Here is a 19796-nt window from a genome sequence, read left to right as displayed (position 1 = left end):
GGACGCTTTCATCCATAAGGCGCATGGGCATCCTATGGGCGTGCAAGAGTTGAGAGATAAACATGATGGGCACTGATTGAACTTTGATTTGGGATAGATGATGTAGATTAGATGTGTATCATGATTTAATTTACATAGTTCTATATATGCATAATTAAATTTCCTGATGGTCATATTATAGATGTTTGGAGATGTAGATGGAACATATGCACATATGTACACACACACAAACACACATGCATAGATATGGATATGCACAGTCACTTCATAACACAAAAAATCGGTAGATGTCATGTTGATGAAGATATATACATACCACACCATGACCACAATTGGAATCTAGGTGTCATGCATAGGGCATATTCATACAATGTTTTTTATGCATAGTATTGACACAGGTGGGTTGTGTTGGAATGCTCTTTAAGAGGTGTGTCATCCATGTAGGATAAACCATAAGCACCTAAACTATAAACAAAGGTGATAATGTAAGGACCTAACCAATTCGAACTAAACTTTCCTCTTTGTTCAGGTGGCGTGCTAACATTCCTCTGATTTTCACAAAGAACCAGGTCACCTACCTTAAAAGTTTGAGGTTACACACTCTGATTATATTATCAAGATAAATATTTGTGATAAGCTTGGAGATGTTGAAGAGACTTCAAACAACTCTCATCCAACAATTCAAGTTGGTTAAGATGAAGGGTACGATAAGAGTCATCATCAATCACCACTTTCAGGGAGACACGCAATGATGGGATCTCTAACTCAAGAGGCATGATAACATCAGTACCATACATGAGGTTGTAGGGTGTCATCCCTATAGCTATACGAACACTTGTGTGATAGGCCCATAATACGTAGACCAACTGAATATGCCAATCTTTGCCATTCTTGGTAACATTCTTACGTAAGATCTGTTCAATGGTTCTGTTAGATGCTTTCGCTTGACCATTAGATTGAGGGTAATAAGGTGTAGAGAAATGATGTTGAATGTGAAACTTTTCGAGGAACATCTTAACCTCTTTGTTCTTAAATGGTGCACCATTGTCAGAAACAAGGGAAGCAAGCAAGCCAAAGAAGGATATAATGTTAAGCATGATGAAGCCACAAATTATTTCAGTAGAAGTGGATCTCAACGGTATAGCCTCGACCCACTTTGAGAAATAATCTATACTAGTGATGATGAAGACATGCCCCTTAGACAAAGAGGGAGATATCTTGCCAATGATATCCAATCCCCATTTCTGAAAAGGCAATGGAGAAATTTGAGTTTGGAGCTCTTGTGCAGAAGCACGAATCAAATTGTTATGTTGTTGGCATTGGGGGCATTTCTTGAAAAAGGAAAAGGAATCTTGTTTCATTGTTTTCTAGTAATACCCCATATGAATCAACTTATGAATTAAGGATTTTCCCCCAAAATGCCCACCTCCAAAGATACAATGGGCTTCCCGGAGGGAAAGGGGCATTTCATCTTTTGTTAAGAAATGCAAGAGAAGACCATTATATGATCTTCATTAAAGAATATTAGATAAGAGGATATATTTAGCAGCTAGCTTTCGAATTCGCACATGCAAACTCTTGCTAGCATCATCGAGAAAGCTTCTAGTTTTTAGGTAATTGTAGATGTGTGCAAACCATTCTCCTGAATCAATATAAGCACATGTGAAGTTATCAAATTTGGAATTGGTCATTCATAGCTGGAGAGCGGGGGACTTGTACCACAAAATGATACTCATCTTGTCCAAAATATGGGCCTACAAGGGAATCAACACTTGTCATTTCATCTGCATGATGATTTTCTCTCTGATAAATGTTGTCGATTGTGTAAGTAGCGAAATGCTTCAGTATGGTTACAACCAAATCTTTATACTAAGATAGTTTCAACCACTTCACAAGATAAGCTCATGTGACCTGATTTATGATAAGCTCAAAATTTCCATGGATGTAGACATTTTTTACCCCCATAGCAATCACGGCACATAGCCCCGCAATTAGGGATTCATACTCAACGATGTTGTTAGTACAATGGAATTCCAAACAAAAAGAGAGAGGGACTAGCTTTCCTTCAAGTGAGACCAAAACTACACCTGCTCTTGAACCATTCTGACATCTCGATCCATTAAAATACATGTCTCATATAGGGTCATGATTGGTCACCAACACATCCTCATCAGGAAAAAGATCTGAAGTAGGAAAAGATTTTTCAAAGGGGCATCGACCAACTAATCAACGATGACCTACCCTTTGATCAATTTTTGAGTTAATAATTTCAGGTCAAACTCAGAGGACAACATAACCAACTTTACCAGTCTTCCTGAAAGATCAAATTTCAAAAAGAGATGTTTAAGGATATCATTCTCAGCAATAACTAGTTTCTCTACATGAAGGATGTAATGCCTTAGCTTCTAAGTTGCGAAGACGAGAGTTGGGAATTATTTTTCCATGACATAATATCAAGTCTCATATTCCATCAAAGTGTGACTAACATATTAGACTGCTCATTCTTGACCTTCATCATCATGTTGGGCTAACAAAGTTGCTAGTGTGTGAGACAAGGCAGAGATGTACAAAAAGAAAGGTCTATCAGACATAGCTGACATTAATATGGGAGGATTAGCCAAGTAATTCTTGATAGAACCAAAAGATTCTTGGCATTCCTCATTCCATTTGAAACCAACATCTTTCTTTAACAGTTGTGTAAAGGGAAGGGTACGATCAGCCAATTGCACCACAAATCTGTGAATGACTTGAATCTTCCCTTGCAAACTATGAAGTTAAGAGATGTTTCTAGGTGGAGGCATGTTCACAATCACATAAATATTATCTATCTTGCTTCCTTGACGAGAGACAATAAATCCCAAAAATTTTCCAGCATCTACACTGAAAACACACTTGAGGGGTTTCAGTCTCATCTTATATAGCCAAAGCCTTTCAAAGATTAGATGAAGGTTTTCAATGTGCACCTGATGAATGATGGGTTTTGCCAAGATGTCATCGACATAATCTTCTAATATCTTATGAATGAAATCATGGAATATCAAGGTCATCGCTCGTTGATAGGTTGCTTCTCTATTTTTTAACCCAAACAACATGACCACATAAGAAAAAGTCCCCCAGGGAGTTGTAAAGGCAGTCATATGCTAATCTTCCAGGTTGATATGAATTTGATTGTAACCCAAGAAACCACTCATGAGAGAGAGTAAAGTGTAACCCGCGGTCAAGTCTATAATAATATCAATGTTTAGGAGCAGAAAGTCATCCTTGAGGGAAGCCTTATTCACATCCCGAAAGTCAATGCAGATGCGGATTCGACCATCGGGCTTACTTACCAGGATAATATTTGAGATCCAAGGTGAATAGTCGATGGGATGAATGAAGCCATCTTTTAAGAGATTCTCTATCTCAGTCTTGACTAATAAGGCCACCTTGGGATTCATTTTTTTAATCTTCTGCTTCACCGGCTTAGCATCAAGACTAAGAACAATGGTATGTACAACAATTGACTCATCAATGTCGGGAATTTATTCGTAAGCCCAAGCAAAGATGTTAAGGAATTGATGTAGAAGATCATAATATTCCTTAAATTCTTCAAAAGATAGGAATCTCCTAACTTTGATAGCCTTTTCAAGATTCTTATTACTCATGATGACATCAGTAGTTTCTCCACTAAGGAGTGCACTACAGTCTTTTCAATGAGACGTAGGTATTTGTTCTTCATTGCGAGATAGAGGTGCTCCCTAAACAATGGATTCCTCGAAATACACTTTGGTATTCAAACAATAAGGCAATCGATGTTTATGATTATAAGAGGGAAACTCATCATACACACCTAGAAATTCCTTCAAAGATTCTTCTAAAGGAAAAAGATCTAGGGGAATTTCATCTAGCAGAGCAACGTCATCGATGAGTTTCAAATGAATAATTTTAGGAGGGAGAGGGTCAACCAAAATCATGTTAATAGTTACTTTGGTTTAATTTTTCAGCCCGTATGATGATATCCTAATCCAATGTTGTGGTGATGAGGTTTGACTTCCAAAGGAATTCAAATACCTTGTTCATTAGGTCCACAACCCTTTCCATCATAACCAAGTTGTGATACAAGTTTATATCCAAGACCATAAATATCTTGTAATTCCTTAGATGAAGGAGGTTTTGTATAGAAAAGGTGATCAACATGATAAGCGTCACCCGACTTTATGGACGCATAATCCTCTTTTGTAGATGAAGTGAAAGAAATTTTAGGGAAACTCAGATGAACAGGGTCAACCTTGTATTATCCAACATGAGAGTCAGTAAAATCTAAAGATCCCCAATCATAACCTAAGCATGCATGCATCTTTGATGAAGAAGATGACTTAACTAGAGAGGACTTGATGGAAGTAGACTCTAGTTTTTGTTCCTCAGGGGAGTTTTCCTTCAGGGATTTTTCTTTTGAAGAATCCTGCTCTTCAGGTGATTTTTCCTTCATGGTTTCTTGTATTCTTGTGAATTCTCCCTTCTCTTGTTCTTTCTTTCTAGGGGACGAGACAGAGGTAGAAGTTATCACCGAAGAAGACAAAGTAGGTACATAATTCTAGAATGAGGGTGCAACTGAGGCTTGGCCAACTACCACTATTTGACATAAATGCATAGCTTTAGGGTCAACCTTAACTGTGACAACTTGATTGTTAGCTACAAACTTCACTGATCCATGAAGTGTAGATGAAACAACTCCCAAGGTATGAATCCATGGTCTAGATAGAAGGAGGTTATATGATAAAGGACCTAGCATCACATGTACAAGGGTCAGGATAGTGACAGGCCCAACCTTTAAGGATAATATGACGGTCCCTACATCAGTTTTACTACTATTATCAAATCCTTGAATAAAAAAGGAAGAGGCTGCAAAAGAATTTGGGTCCACCTTGATTCTTGGTAGCAAATATAAACTAAAAACATTCAATGTAGAGCTTGTATCAACAAGATTTCATCTTATACCAATGCCATTTACATGAAGAATTATCATCAAAGGATCCGCTAGATTTCTTACTTTGGGAGACAAAAGTTCATGTGGATAGAAAGTAATATTTGGCAAATCTGCACATGATCCATCAACGCATTCATATATGTCGGTCTCATAGAAGAAGGAAGTAAGATCTTTTGCAAAGCTTCCTATAGCATACCTTGGTACATTAGAGCAGTTTGGAGCAAAACCCATAGTGATATATTGGCAAGAGTAACTTTAAGTTGCTTGATAAGATCATAATCATTGCCTTGCTTATCTACTAATGAAGGTTCTTTAGGAAGATTAGGTTGAGAACGTGGTAAAGAAACTTGTGGTTGATCAAGAGTTTGTTTGTTTCTTTAATTATTGTATGTATGAGCAATGGTGTTATAAGATGGTTTCTTGGATTGCATGAATCTAGTATATAAGTCAGAAGTTTATCCTTTAAAAGGTTTCCCATTAATGGACAATTTTCTTAGAAGGACTTTATGCATTTGTTGGAATCAATGAACACTAAGAGGGGGGGTGAATCGGTGTTCTGTAACTTACTAATTTATAAAACTGATTCTTTAACCACCAAATGTAAAGAACTGAAACTATAATGCAGAAACACAAAGCAAATAACCACACAACCATAACACCAATTTTTTTATGTGGAAACCTGGAAAGGGAAAAAACATGATGGGATTGAGTACCCACAATTTTATTATACTATGGCCAGTAGTAAACCAATATTACAAAAGTGGAATGCACTTGCATTCAGGCACACTACCTAGAGCTCACTGCTCAATTACAAAACAAGGCTACAACCCTAGAGGAATCATTGTCCTACAAATGAGATATATAAGCAAATACAATGTCCAAACTAGAGTATAGCATCTATAAATACCAAGAATCAGTTCTAGTTAGGCTTAAGAATGATCTGTTGTCACTACTCTGAAAAACTACTATGTTCTTCTCTTCAACCATGTACCGGATCATTAAAACTTAAGATGCGCACGTGACAATGCACTCACTCACACCCAAAATGATTTCTCTCACACCTTCTATATGCAAAATCATCATCCAAGTCAATCTTATATATCTGCACCACCAAAATAGATATTCATTAAGTCAGCTTCACAAAACTGCAAAATATGAAATGTATAGTCTCATGTCGACTCAATCCTCACAAATCCATATACCAAACCTAAAACATGTGATCATAAGCTTCCCATAATTTGGCCCATTTACCTTAAACTCATCAATATCCACTGGAATAACCTCAAGGAATCTGGACCACATGCTACACCATCAAGCATGAAGATAACCCTATTCTTCCTTCAATACCAGATACTGAACCAATAAACTTGCATTGGAATCAACACCAGAGGCTAGAATTGCATGATAATTTGCCTCACACATCCAATAAACTATTCCAATTACTACAACAAGAACTTAGTCACCAAAATGAATAATGCTTACTGGATCTATACATTGTGTTCCACTGACCAGTCTTATGCTTCATGAATAGCCAAACTTACTTAAGACTTCCGGTAATTCTAATCTCCATATACTAAATAGGATTACAAGGCTAAGTTTCCATCAATGACAACCCCTAAGTAATCTCCATGCATCTAACATCATCAATATTGACCGGAATAGTGTCTCTTGCCAAGAATCTCTCCTTTGGCATTAATGACAACACTATGAAAAATGACAATTGTCCAACACTCCAAAACTGCAATCAATCTAAAAAATATGTACACTCAACTAACTCCCCCTAAGAATGTACACCATTTTTCACTGCTCTCTCTCCCCCTTTGACATCAATTGAAGAGGTGGAAATCTGCTAAAACATATACAACAGAATGTGTACAGTAGTCTACAAAAACTTGAAAATATCTGCATAAGTTACCTTCAAGAATTTTAGATACTCGTTCCATCCTTTCAGGAAACAATCCAAAACATTAATTAAGGCGCTAAACGTGTATACATGTACTTCTAAACCCTTAATATTTGTCGGAACATCTTTTCCTAAAGTAGTTATTGTAAGGAAGTTAAGTAGTAGAACTTCCTACACTTACCTTGAGAGGAGGCTAATGCAAAAAAAATTACAGATCATTACAGCAATTACTGAAAAAAAAAAAAATAGACATGATAACATTCAAACCATAACACGGTGATTTACATGGGGAAAACCCTTTCGCGAGAAAACCCCACACTCAATAAGTCGCCCAATATATTATTCAGCAATCAAAAATAGATTATAATATACTTGCAGAGCAAGCTCTTCGCAGGAGTACCACTAATCAAAGATTAATAGGTAACTCAATATCCATAAGACTCGTACACACAACCTCTATCTCACGCACATCATATATAGGAGATACAATACAAGAAACTCTCAAACGGTATTACAAAACCATGTGCTAAAACCACCCAATAAGGTGTATCCAACCTTATCTCCCTTCTACATTCCCTATGATGTGTTAAACACACATCAATGAGTGTCCCTCCCTTTTACAGCTCATTTATGTGTTTGATACATTTTTTATTTCCTATTTCAGGAGTACAAACTTCCGAAGGCCATAACTTGTGAATCGTGTGTGTGATTGACGAATCATTTGAAGCGTCAGAAAGCTTGTGAAGTGCCCTATAACCTTATAAATGGATATATTGTTTACACCCACTTTTTTAGGGAATATCAGAGGGTATAAAGTCCCCAAAATTAAGTTTAAACCTTTAATCGCACCCCTCCAAAATGGAAAATTTAATATCTTCAAAACTAGTTGTGATCTTGTGACGAAACTTTATCGACATGCTTATCTAACCAACCAAAAGTTTCTAGGAGAATTTTACAACATTTAGTGCTTAAATGAAAACTTACTATAAATAGTAACCTCATGTAAATGCAGGGTTGAGACACTATTTTCCCAACATTCTCCCACTTGTCAAACACCTTGCAAGAGCAAAGGGAGCATCAACACAATGAATCAATTACTAGGGGATATGAGGCCCATAGACTTAGAACACCATTTGAACTTTTATATGCTCACAGCCTTAGTTAAAGAATCTGCAACATTCATCAAAGTTTCTACCTTAACTAGCTTCACCCTGTCATCTTCGACTATATCTCTGACAAAATGATATTGAACATCAATGTGCTTGGTTTGGGCATGAAATGTCGGTTTCTTAGCTAGGTAGATCACACTCGGACTGTCACAATAAACTGACACGACTCCTTGTTTTATTCCAATGTTTGAACATGGTCTCTTAAGCCAAATGTCTTCTTTACAAGAATCAGTAGCTTCCATATACTCTACTTCGATAGTGGACAAAGCAACCACAACCTTTCACTTACTTATCCAACTAATTGCACCACCAAATAAAGTAAACAGATAAGCACTGGTGGATCTTTTGCTATCAATATCACCTACCCAGTCTGAATACACATAACCATGAATACCAAGTGAAATCACATCTCCAACTAAATTACCATGATAACACAAAGATTACTCTGAGGTACCCTTCAAATATCTGAACTCTTTTGACTACATCCCATTGAACTCTACTAGGATTAGACATATATCTAGACAGAACTCCCATTACTTGGGCAATGTCTGGTCTAGTACAGACTATAGCATACATCAAACTTCCAACTACACTTGGGTAAGGCACTATGCTCATGTCTTCCATCTCTGAAGGGGATGTAGGACAATCTGCAGTAGATAATTTCATTCCAACTGCAAAAGGACCACATAATGGTATACAATCCTGCATGTTGAACCTTTGTAATACTAAATTCACATACTTACTTTGGCCTAGCCATAGATTTTTGTTCACTCTGTCTCTTTTAATTTCTATCCCAAGAATGTGCTTTGCTACACCAAGATCTTTCATTTCAAATTTAGCAGCGAGCTGAGACTTTAGTTCTGAAATCATACCTTTCCCTTTACCAATGAATAACATATCATCAACATACAATGCAATGTACAGTAAATGATCACCATCATATTTATAATAAACACAGTGATCTAATTTAGAATGTTCAAATCCCAAACTCAACACATATGTATCAAATTTTTGGTACCACATCCTAGGACTCTGTTTGAGGCCATACAAATATTTCTTTAATTTACAGACTAAATTACTTTTACCTTTCACCACATAGTGCTCTAGTTGTATCATATAAGTATCCTCCTCCAAATCTCCATGACGGAAAGTAGTTTTCACATCCATTTGCTCAACCTCTAAATCATAAGCAACAACAAGAGAAAGGAAAAATCTAATGGATGTCATTTTTGCAACAAGAGAAAATATCTCACCATAATCAACACCCTCAACCTAAGAGTAGCCTTTTTCAACTAACCTCTCTTTATACTTATCAATGCCTCCATCTGAACCAATCTTTTTCTTGAACACCCATTTTCAACCAACAAGCTTTCGTCCTTCAGGCAATGGTACAAGATCCCATGTATCATTCTTTTTCAAAGCTGTCATTTCTTCTTCCATAGAAATCTTCCAAGATTCTGCACCACTCATACCTAATGCCTCTTCTATAGATTTTGGTTCATTCACATTAGTATTCAAAGCAAAAATCCATCTCCAATCATCAGATGAATACCTTTCAGGTGGTTGTCTATGTCTTGTAGACCTTCGAACAAGCTGAGTTGGAGGTTCTTCCTCCTCTTCTAAAGATTCAGAGCTAGAAAAGATCTCCTCAACTTTGTGCCTATCTAGGGGTCTCGATTCAACTCTTTCAGGTGTAGAAGTGAATTGAATCACATCTTCCCTTTTAGTATGTTCTAGTTGCAATGTAACAGAAGGAAACTTATTTTTTCTAAAAATAACACTTCTACTATCAATTACCTTTTGTGCAACAGGGTCCCAAAGCTTGTATCCTTTCACACCATAACTATACGCGATGAAGATACATTTCACAGCCTTGTTCTCCAGCTTTGTATGCTTCTCCTTTGTCACATGTGCATATGTTGTGTAACCCAAAACTCTAAGATGTCTCAATGAAGGCTTGTGACCCGACCATGCTTCCATAGGCATTTTATCAACGAGTTGATGTAGGAGACCTGTTAATTGGGTAGAAAGTAGTGGCAATAGACTCAGCCCAAAACTTTTATTCTAGACCAGCACCACTCAACATACTCCTAGCCTTATCCATCAGTGAATTGTTCATTCTTTTTGCAACATCATTCTATTGTGGAGAATATGGAGTTGTCTTCTGTCTGTTAATGCCACAATCTTTATAGAATCTATCAAAATCATTAGAGAAAAAATCACCAACATTATTAGTCCTCAAACATTTAATTTTTTTTACAGTCTACAACTCAACCATTGCTTTAAATTCTTTAAATCAACTAAAAACTTCAGATTTACTCTTTAGAAAATTGATGTAGAGCCTCATGGAACAAGGGATTCTCACACAAACTCAATCTAGTAGACCCTCAACTAAGGTCTCAACATTCTCATGGATTCTAGGATAGTCCAAAATCAACATGAAAGGACTCCTCTACACTCCCCCTTTCTTAATGGGACCCCACTATGTCCATGAACAACTCATGGAGATACAACTTCTCACATCAAGATTGTTCTTAATACCAACTCTCATGTTGCCACCTATGGAAAAAAAATTACAAATAGGTGTGGACTCTATAGTACCACTTGACTAACTCAAGGAAAACTATTCACAAGAAAAACTAAACCCTTTTTCTGTGTGCAGATCAATCAAGATAATCAACCTGCTACTAACGCCCACTCCTAGTAGCCCTATTTTGAACTTTTGAGGTAGAAATTGGAAATCATCCTAAGGACACCATATAATCTTGAAACTTTTGGAAACCTCCAATTATGACACAAAACATTTCCAAAACTTAGAACCCAAGTCTTGCATTTGTTGGGTAAAATATCATTGCTACAGGAGGCCTAAAATGGCCTTAAGGTCACTTTTACAAAGCAACCAAACTCCAATGGCCTAATCAAATGAAACCAATAGATGTAGAAGGTCTGTACACATACCAAAATAAAAAATCCATAATCATATAGGGTCCATCATGCATAGTTTTACCCCTGCACCAACTTTAGCAGTCAAAACGGGCTAGTCACATAAGGATACCTAGCCTAGGGCATGATCCCAAACTCCACCAACTCAAAAAACAACTCAGAAACCTAAAGAATATTAAATAATATGGTATCCCTTACCATTCTTCAAAATTTGAACCAATTTGGCTGAAGGAATGTGGGGTTAAGAGAGCATTTCTTTAAAAACCGTAGTTTTGGAGGGTTTTCAGACTACCTGTTATAAAAATGCAGATATCTTCCTTGTTATTCAACCTTTTTTGACCAAATAAAAACCAAAATATCATCAAAACATATTCTTATTCAAATAAATGGCTTATATTGCATATGGAGTCCGTACAAAATCCGTACAAGGTACTATTATAGCAGATTTAAGGAAATTTTTGAGTGTCCATTGAATCTGATCACCAAATTACATCCAAACTTCATCATCAACTCATACCTTCGACCTCCAAGGGCTTAAATAGGTTTTCTCCAGCCTCCTCAACTAAATCCAATAGAAATTTGAATTAGTTAGCCGTTGGAGGGAGGTTAGTTACATTTTGATAACAAATTCACAACAAAAGTTGCCATTCAACTTGAGAACTTATGAATTTTACTTATGAGAGCTATTAGAACACATCATAGACCTTAGAAATAGGCCACATAGAATCCAAAATACATTTCTTGCTTCATGTAGGCATTTTGGTTTTCATGTTACCATGGTTGACCAAATATGTCCAAGGGAGTGCACACTACAAAAAATGGCATCAGAGCCTTACATGGTTGATAAAAACACAATGAATGGTCTCCAAATACCTTATTACAGCACAAAGAAATTCAAAGAACCTAACAAATCCTCCAAGAGCCTTCAGTGCTCAAATGGTCATCAAAATCTACAAGGTGCTCCTGTACCATACTCCCGAGGGTCATAAAAAACTTAAGTCTCTTGAGGGATGAGGTCTACAACAGAATGTTCATGCTTCCTAATGCCATATTATGTCATCCATGTGGCATCTTCATTAGGAAAGACACTCCACTTTACAAGGTATTCCTTTTAAGTCTTCTTTCTAGTCTTTTTAACCACCTTAGAGTCCAAAATGCTTTCCAACTTCAATGGTTGTCTAGGTGATAGATCCTTGACCCAATCTTATCCCCATCTAATTGCCAACCTGCATCTGAACTTGCAACATCACCTTTATAAGGAAACAAATCTGAAACGTTGAAAATGGGTGATATTCCTAATCCTTGAGGAAGTTCAATCTCATAGGCATTAGGACCAAACTTATCCACAATCCTACAAGGACAAATCGTTTTCATGAGTAGCTTAGTTGGCTACCCCTTTGGAAGTCTCTCTTTCTTCAAGTGTGTCATCACCAAATCTCCCACCTTATACTGCACATCCATCTTCTTTTCATTGGCCTTCTCTTTGTACTTTTCAGTGTTCTTGTGAAGAGTCTCTATCACCTTCTCATGGATGTCTTTCATGGCCAATGCAAAATCCTCACCTTGAGAACTTCTTCTTTCCAATCCATGTAGATATCTTAGTTCTAGAATGCCTCTTGGATGAATCCCATAGACTACTTCAAATGGACTTCTTCTGGTGCTTCTATTGATAGAACTATTATAAGCAAATTCAACTTGAGGGATGATCATATCCCATGCTTCACCATGCTTCTTTGTGATACATCTGAGAATAATTCCCAATGATATAGTCACTACCTCATTTTGTCCATTAGTTTGAAGGTGATAGGCTGATGTGAAGGACAATTAAGTCACCAACTTCTTCCACAATGTATGCCAAAAGTGGCCAACAAACTTGGAGTCCTTGTCAGTCACAATGTTAAGAGGCAAACCATCGATTCTAACAATTTATTTGAAGAATAAACCAGCAATATGGGAAGCATCATTAGTGCATTTACATGGCATAAAATGAGTCATCTTACTAAATATATCTACTACAACAAAAATGTTATCAAGACCTCTTTGAGTCCTAGGAAGACCCAAAATAAAATCCATGTTGATACTCTCCCATGGCCTATTAGGAATAGGGAGTGGTTGATATAAATCTGCATTTGATGATGTTCCCTTATCCCCTTGGAATATGCAGCAAATTTCAACAAACTTCTTGACATATGATTGCAACTTTGGCCAAAAAAATACCTTTTCACCTGTTCCAAGGTTTTATCAAGGCCAAAGTGACCTCCCAAACTGCCACAATGTTCCATGTTAATAATATTCTCCCTCATAGAGTATCTAGGGACACACAACTGGCTCCCTTTGAACAACAACCCTTGCTGCAAAAAAAACTATGAAAAATCAAAATGGTAAGAATCTGAAAATTTGAGTGCAACCTCATATATTTCACTAAAATCTTCATCTTCCTTGTACATTCTCTTGAGGGAATCAATTCCCAGACTTTGCAACTGAATTTCTTGAACCATGCACACCCTTCTACTCAATGCATCTACCACCTTATTGGCTTGCCATTTCTTGTGTTTGATGGTGAATGTGTAGGCTTGAAGATCTCAAACCACTTCATATACTTATGACTAAGCTTTTCCTGTCCATTCATAAAACTAAGGGCATGATTGTTAGTATACACAATAAATTATTTAGGTAAAAGGTAGTGCCTCCATTTATTTAAGGCTTGTACCATTGCATACAACTCCGAATCATATGTAGAATACTTCCTCTTAGCAATATTGAGTTTCTCACTAAAGAAATCAATTGGTCTGCCCTCTTGACTCAAGACAGCCCATATGGCAAGATTACTAGCATTACACTCCACTATAAACAAATTGTTAAAATCAAGCAAAACAAGAATAGGTTTTTGTGCTAATCTCATTTTCAGATACTCAAAGGATTCAGTTGCTTCATTTGTCCAAGAAAACTTACATTTTTGAGCTCCCTTGATTGTGTCTAAGATGGGTGCACATATATGACTGAATTTTTTTATGAACTTCTTGTAAAATTTTGCCAATCCAAGAAAACTCCTCACATCACCTACTGTCTTGGGTGTTGGCCATGTCAAGATAGCCTTCACCTTTTCTGGATCCATCTTCAAATCCCCCTAGGAGATTACAAAACCAAGGTAGACAATCTCCTCCTTCATGAAGACACTCTCTCTATGTCGATCATCAACTTTTCATCATGCAACTTCTTCAAAACCAAGTTCAAGAGCTCCAAATGCTCCTCCTTTGTCCTTTTAAACACAATAATATCATCAAGATAAACAACAACAAATTTACCAATGAATTCCTTCAATACCTCATTCATGAGGCACATAAAGGTGCTTGGGGCATTGGATAGCCCAAAAGGCATCACCATCCACTCATAGAGACCCTCATTTTTTTTAAGGTTGTCTTCCATTCATCTCCCTCCCTTATTTTGATTTGATGATACCCACTCTTGAGATCAATTTTGTAATAGTAGCAAGCTCCTCCCAAATAGTCCATTATCTTCAATCCTAGGCATAGGAAACCTATATCTTATGGTAATCCTATTGATGACCCTAGAATCAGTAAAAAGTCTCCATTTACCATCTTTTTTAGGTGCTAGGACTGTTGGGGTAGCACACAGACTTAAACTCTTTCTCATCAACCCCTTATCCAACAATTCTTGCACTTGCTTGGCAATCTCCTCATTCTGAGTTAGAGTCTTCTTATAGGCTGGTTTATTTGGCAAAGTAGAACCTGGTATGAAGTCAATCTGATGGCTTATTTCCCTAATGGGTGGTAAGGTGTTATGCATGTCCTCCACCATTATGTTCTTATACCTGTCCAACAACTGTTGCACCTCCTTGGGAATTTCTTCCTTACTGCTACTAGACACATTAGGACTATTTTTTAGGCTTCAAAATCAAAGCATACCCAAGGGTTCCCTCTTCCTTTAGGATGTCTAAATTTTTTTTTCCACTTACTAACATGTAAAGAAACCATCTTGTATTTCCTCCCATTTTTGGTTATGAGAAAGGAGTTTGTTTTCCCATCATGTTCAGACTGCACATCATACTGCCATGGACATCCTAACAATAGATGACAAGCATCCATGGGGATTACATCACATAATATTCTATCTTTATACTCTCCTATCTCAAACTCTACCCAAGATTGTTCATCTATTAAAACCTGTTGCCCCTTATTCAACCATGCCACCTTATAAGGGTTAGCATGATGTAATCTTTTCAACTTCAATTTGTCTACCATCTCTATGGAAACCAAATTTTTAGTAGAACCTGAATCGCAATTACCTTGTGTAGCTTACCATAGGCCTTGCACATGGTTCTGAATAATGTCTTCCTCTGAGGGGGTTCTTTCACTTGACGTACCTTCAACATGGTTCTCCTCATCATCAATATTTCTCCATCATAGGCTAGGTTTTCACTTCCAATTGGAGAATTGACACTTTGGCAATCATCTTCTTGAATCAACTAGTTCCTTATCTCTCCTTCGTGAGATTTTGAGGCTTTCTCAAGACACTTGCTTGCAATGTGCCCTACTTGGTTACATTTAAAGCCTCTCCCAATGAAGACACTAGGACCTTTCCCTGGCCTGCCAAATCTACCTCTTCTATTGGGTCTTATTCCTCAAAAGCCTCCTCTTGAACCCGAGTCTCCACATTATTCTTGCTAGCTAGACTTGCCTTAGGGTTTTTGAGATTGTCCTCTTCCCCCAAAAATTCCTTTTCCTCTAAAATTCTTGCCTCCTCTTCCTCTACCATGTTGTTCACATTTTCTTCTGAACTTATCTTCAACCCACAAAGCCATTTGAAAGAATCTATCTATTGTCTTAGGAGCCATAAGACTCATCTCATCTTGAATGTTGAACTTGAGCCCATTCAAGTACCTAGCAACCTTTTCCTTTTCATCTTCATGGTTCCCTGATATCAAATAGTTTGTGAAATTTCTCTGTGTAGGAAGCCACATCCAAATCCTTTTGTTTTATTTTTTGTATTCTCCTATACAGTTGCACCTCATAATCAGTAGGCATGATAAGGCCTTGAGTTTGGATACCATCCTATCCCAAGAATGAATCATACTCTTGCACATCTTCACCCTTTCACCTTGAGTATAGTTCCACCAAGTTAACACATGACCCTTTAGTTTATTCTTTGAAAAATCACTTTCTTCTCCTCAGCCACTTCCTTGTACACAAAATAATTATTCAGGGCATCTATCCAATCTACAAGTTCTTCAGCATTCATCTTCCCACTATAGGTAGTAATCTCCATCTTTGCTTCAGAAGAGTCTTTGCCTATTGTCTTGAGGGCTTCAATGAATGGTATTTGATCAGCAGGTATCTTTGGCTCCTACCTTTGGGGTTCTTCTTCATCCTCTTGTTCCCCTTCTTCATCAGTTTTATCACTTGGTTGTTTTCCTTTCTTCAAAGCCTTTAGTTCAGCCTTGAGTGCCTCTTTGACCCTGGTCATGATCATCTCTTCAATATCTTGGAATTTCTTAGCCACCTCTGTGAACATTCTCTTTGGAGGCATTATGCTAACCTCTTCTTGGCTCTCTTTTGTTGACATACACAAAAAATTGTTCTCCCAATGATCAGACTTGCTCTGATACAAATATGATGCAGAGCCCCAAGGAACAAGGGCTTCTCACACAAACTCAATCTACCAGAGCCTCAACTAAGGTCTCAAAATTCTCATGGGTTCTAGGACAATCCAATAGAAACATGAAAGGACTCCTCTACACTCCCCCTTTCTCAAAGGTACCCCACTATGTCCATGAACAACTCATGGAGATAAAACTTCTCACATCAAGAATGTTCTTCATACAAACTCTCTTGTCATGACCTATGGCTACTTGGTTTAAAACTCAACAAACATTAAAAATAGGTGTGGACCCTATAGTACCACTTGACCAACTCAATGAAAACTATTCACAAGAAAAACAATAAAAATCTTGACATTTTTGGTAACCTCCAATGATGATACAAAAAAATTCCAAAACTTAGAACCCAAGTCTTGCATTTTTTGGGTCAAATGTTGCTGCTACAAGAGGGCTAAAATGGCTTTTAGGTCACTTTTACAAAGAAACCATACTCCAATGGACCAATAAAATGACACCAATATATGTATAAGGTCTGTACACATCCCAAAACAACAAATCCACAGTCATATAGGGTCCATCATGCATATTTTTATCTCTACACCAACTTTAGCAGTCAAAACGGGCTAGTCACATGTGGATGCCTAGCCAAGAGCATGATCCCAAACTCCACCAACTCAACGGCCCACTCAGAAACCTTAATAATCTTAAATTAAATGGTATCCCCTACCATTAAACAAAATTTGAGCCAATTTGGTCAAAGGAATGTGGGGTTAAGAGAGCATTTCTTTAAAACCCTTAGTTTTGGAGGGTTTTCAGATCGCCTGTTATAAAAATGCAGATATCTTCCTTGTTATTCAACCTTTTTTGACCAAATAAAAACCAAAATATCATCAACATGTATTAATATTCAAATCAATGACTTATAATGCACATGGAGTCCGTACAAAATTTGTACAAGGCACTATTACACCAGATTTAAGGAAATTTTTTAGTGTTTATTAAATTTGATCACCAAATTACATCCAAACTTCATCATCAACTAATCCCTTCAACCCCCAAGGCCTTAAACAGGGTTTCCCTAGCCTCCTCAACTGAATCCAATAGAAATTTAAATTAGTTAGCCGTTGGAGGGAGGTTGGTTACATTTTGACAACAAATTCACAACAAAAGTTGTCATTCAACTTGACAACTTAGGACTTTTACTTATGAGACCTATTAGAACACATAATAGACCTTACAATTAGGCCACATAGAAGATAAATGGGATTTCTTTCCTCATGTAGGAATTTTGGATGTCATGTTACCATGGTTGACCAAATAGGTCCAAGAGAGTGTACACTACAAAAAATGGCATCAAAGCCTTACATGGCTGATCAAAATAGAATGAATGGTCTCCAAAGATCTTATTACAACACACAAAAATTCAAAGAACCTAACAACTCCTCCAAGAGCCTTCATTGCTCAAATGGTCATCAAAACCTGCAAGGTTCTCCTGCACCAAAAATATACCCATGTCCTACTAAAATCATCAATAAATAAAATATAATATGTGGGTTTTCTAATTGAAGGAACATCTATTGGACCAAACACATCAGGATGAATAAGATCCAAAATATGACAAGTTTTACAAGAACTTGAATAAAAATGAACATGGTTTTGTTTTCCATAAATGCAATACTCACAAAAATCAAAGTCAAGATTACAATCATTCAAACCTTCAACAAGGTTTTTTATTTTTCAAGGTCCTTAGACCCTTTTCTCCAATGTGGCCAAGCCTCTGGTGTCGTAACATAGTCTTCTCTGCAAGTAAATTTTCTTCAGAAGAAAGAGCACCCTTAGGTACCCAAAATCCATTTCCATCTACTAAATGTGAAAACCTCAAATCTTTCGATGAAGTATCCACAGATTTACTTTTTATAGAAGTGTTATTACACTCAACAGTGTATGTGTCTAGCTTATACAAAGTGTCAAACCTAAAACCTCTAGAAATTACCATAGAACTCTTAACCATCTTACATCTTTCTTCAAAAAAGACTACCTGTACACCTGCATCTATCAGTTTTCTCATAGACAACAGATTTCATTTTTATCCAAGGATATGCAACACACCATTAATTATTTTAAATATAGATGTCAAAGAAGGCCATCGGACTCCAAAGAATAACTTGTATACCTTCCATCCAAAGACCTCCCTGAATAAATCTTTGCATTTACCTCCTGATACCAAGCATCTGATGGAAGCACACTGAGAATACGACTCCTCAAATGAACACTAAGAGATAATTCTGACACCTCATGCCTCCTATGGCTCAATGCATCTGCTGCAAAAATTTCCTTCCCCTATATGTACTTCACCTCAAAGTCATACTCGCACAAAAAATCTATCCAACACCACTACCTAGCATTTAGATTTGGTTACGTAAAGATATACTGCAAACTACGATGATCATTGTGCAACTCGAATCAATTCCCAAGAAGGAAATGCCTCCGCCTAACCAACCCATGAACAACTGTCGCTAACTCTAAATCATGAGTGGGGCAATTCAACTCATGATCTTTGAGTTTACGTGACTCATAGGCTATCACATGTCCATCCTGCATGAGAACTTCTCCAAGGCCCTCCAAAGATGCATCTGTGCATACCACAAAATCACCCAAAGGATCTAGAACTACTAGAATAGGTGCAATGGTCAAACGCTCCTTTAAGATCCAAAATGATGTCTCATTTCACTCTGACCAAATGGAATTCTTCTCGTTCCTCTAAAGAGAACTAATAGGATGAGAAATCTTGGAGAAATCCTCAACAAACCGCTGATATAGCCTTCAAGACCCATAAAGCTACGTACCTCACCAATATTAGTAGGTGTTGGCTAGTCCACAATCACCTGAATCTTAGAGGGATCAACCACTATACCCTCTCCTAAAATTAACATGGACAAGGTATTTCACCTCAGACTCAAAGAACTCACACTTCATCATATTAGCCTACAAATGGTTCTCACGAAGACACTATAAAACCTGTCACATATTCTCCTCATGCTCCTCCTCTGTCCTCAAATAAATCAAAATGTCATCTAGAAACACGAGAACAAATCTATCGAGATAGGTCTTGAACACTCCATTCATCAAACTCATGAAAACCGATGGAGCATTCGTCAACCCAAAAGGCACCACTGTAAACTCATAGTGACTGTACCT

The sequence above is a fragment of the Cryptomeria japonica genome, chromosome 3 (genome assembly GCF_030272615.1).
Source record: "Cryptomeria japonica chromosome 3, Sugi_1.0, whole genome shotgun sequence".
Classification (NCBI taxonomy): Eukaryota; Viridiplantae; Streptophyta; class Pinopsida; order Cupressales; family Cupressaceae; genus Cryptomeria; species Cryptomeria japonica.
Note: the sequence above shows the minus strand (reverse complement) of the source record.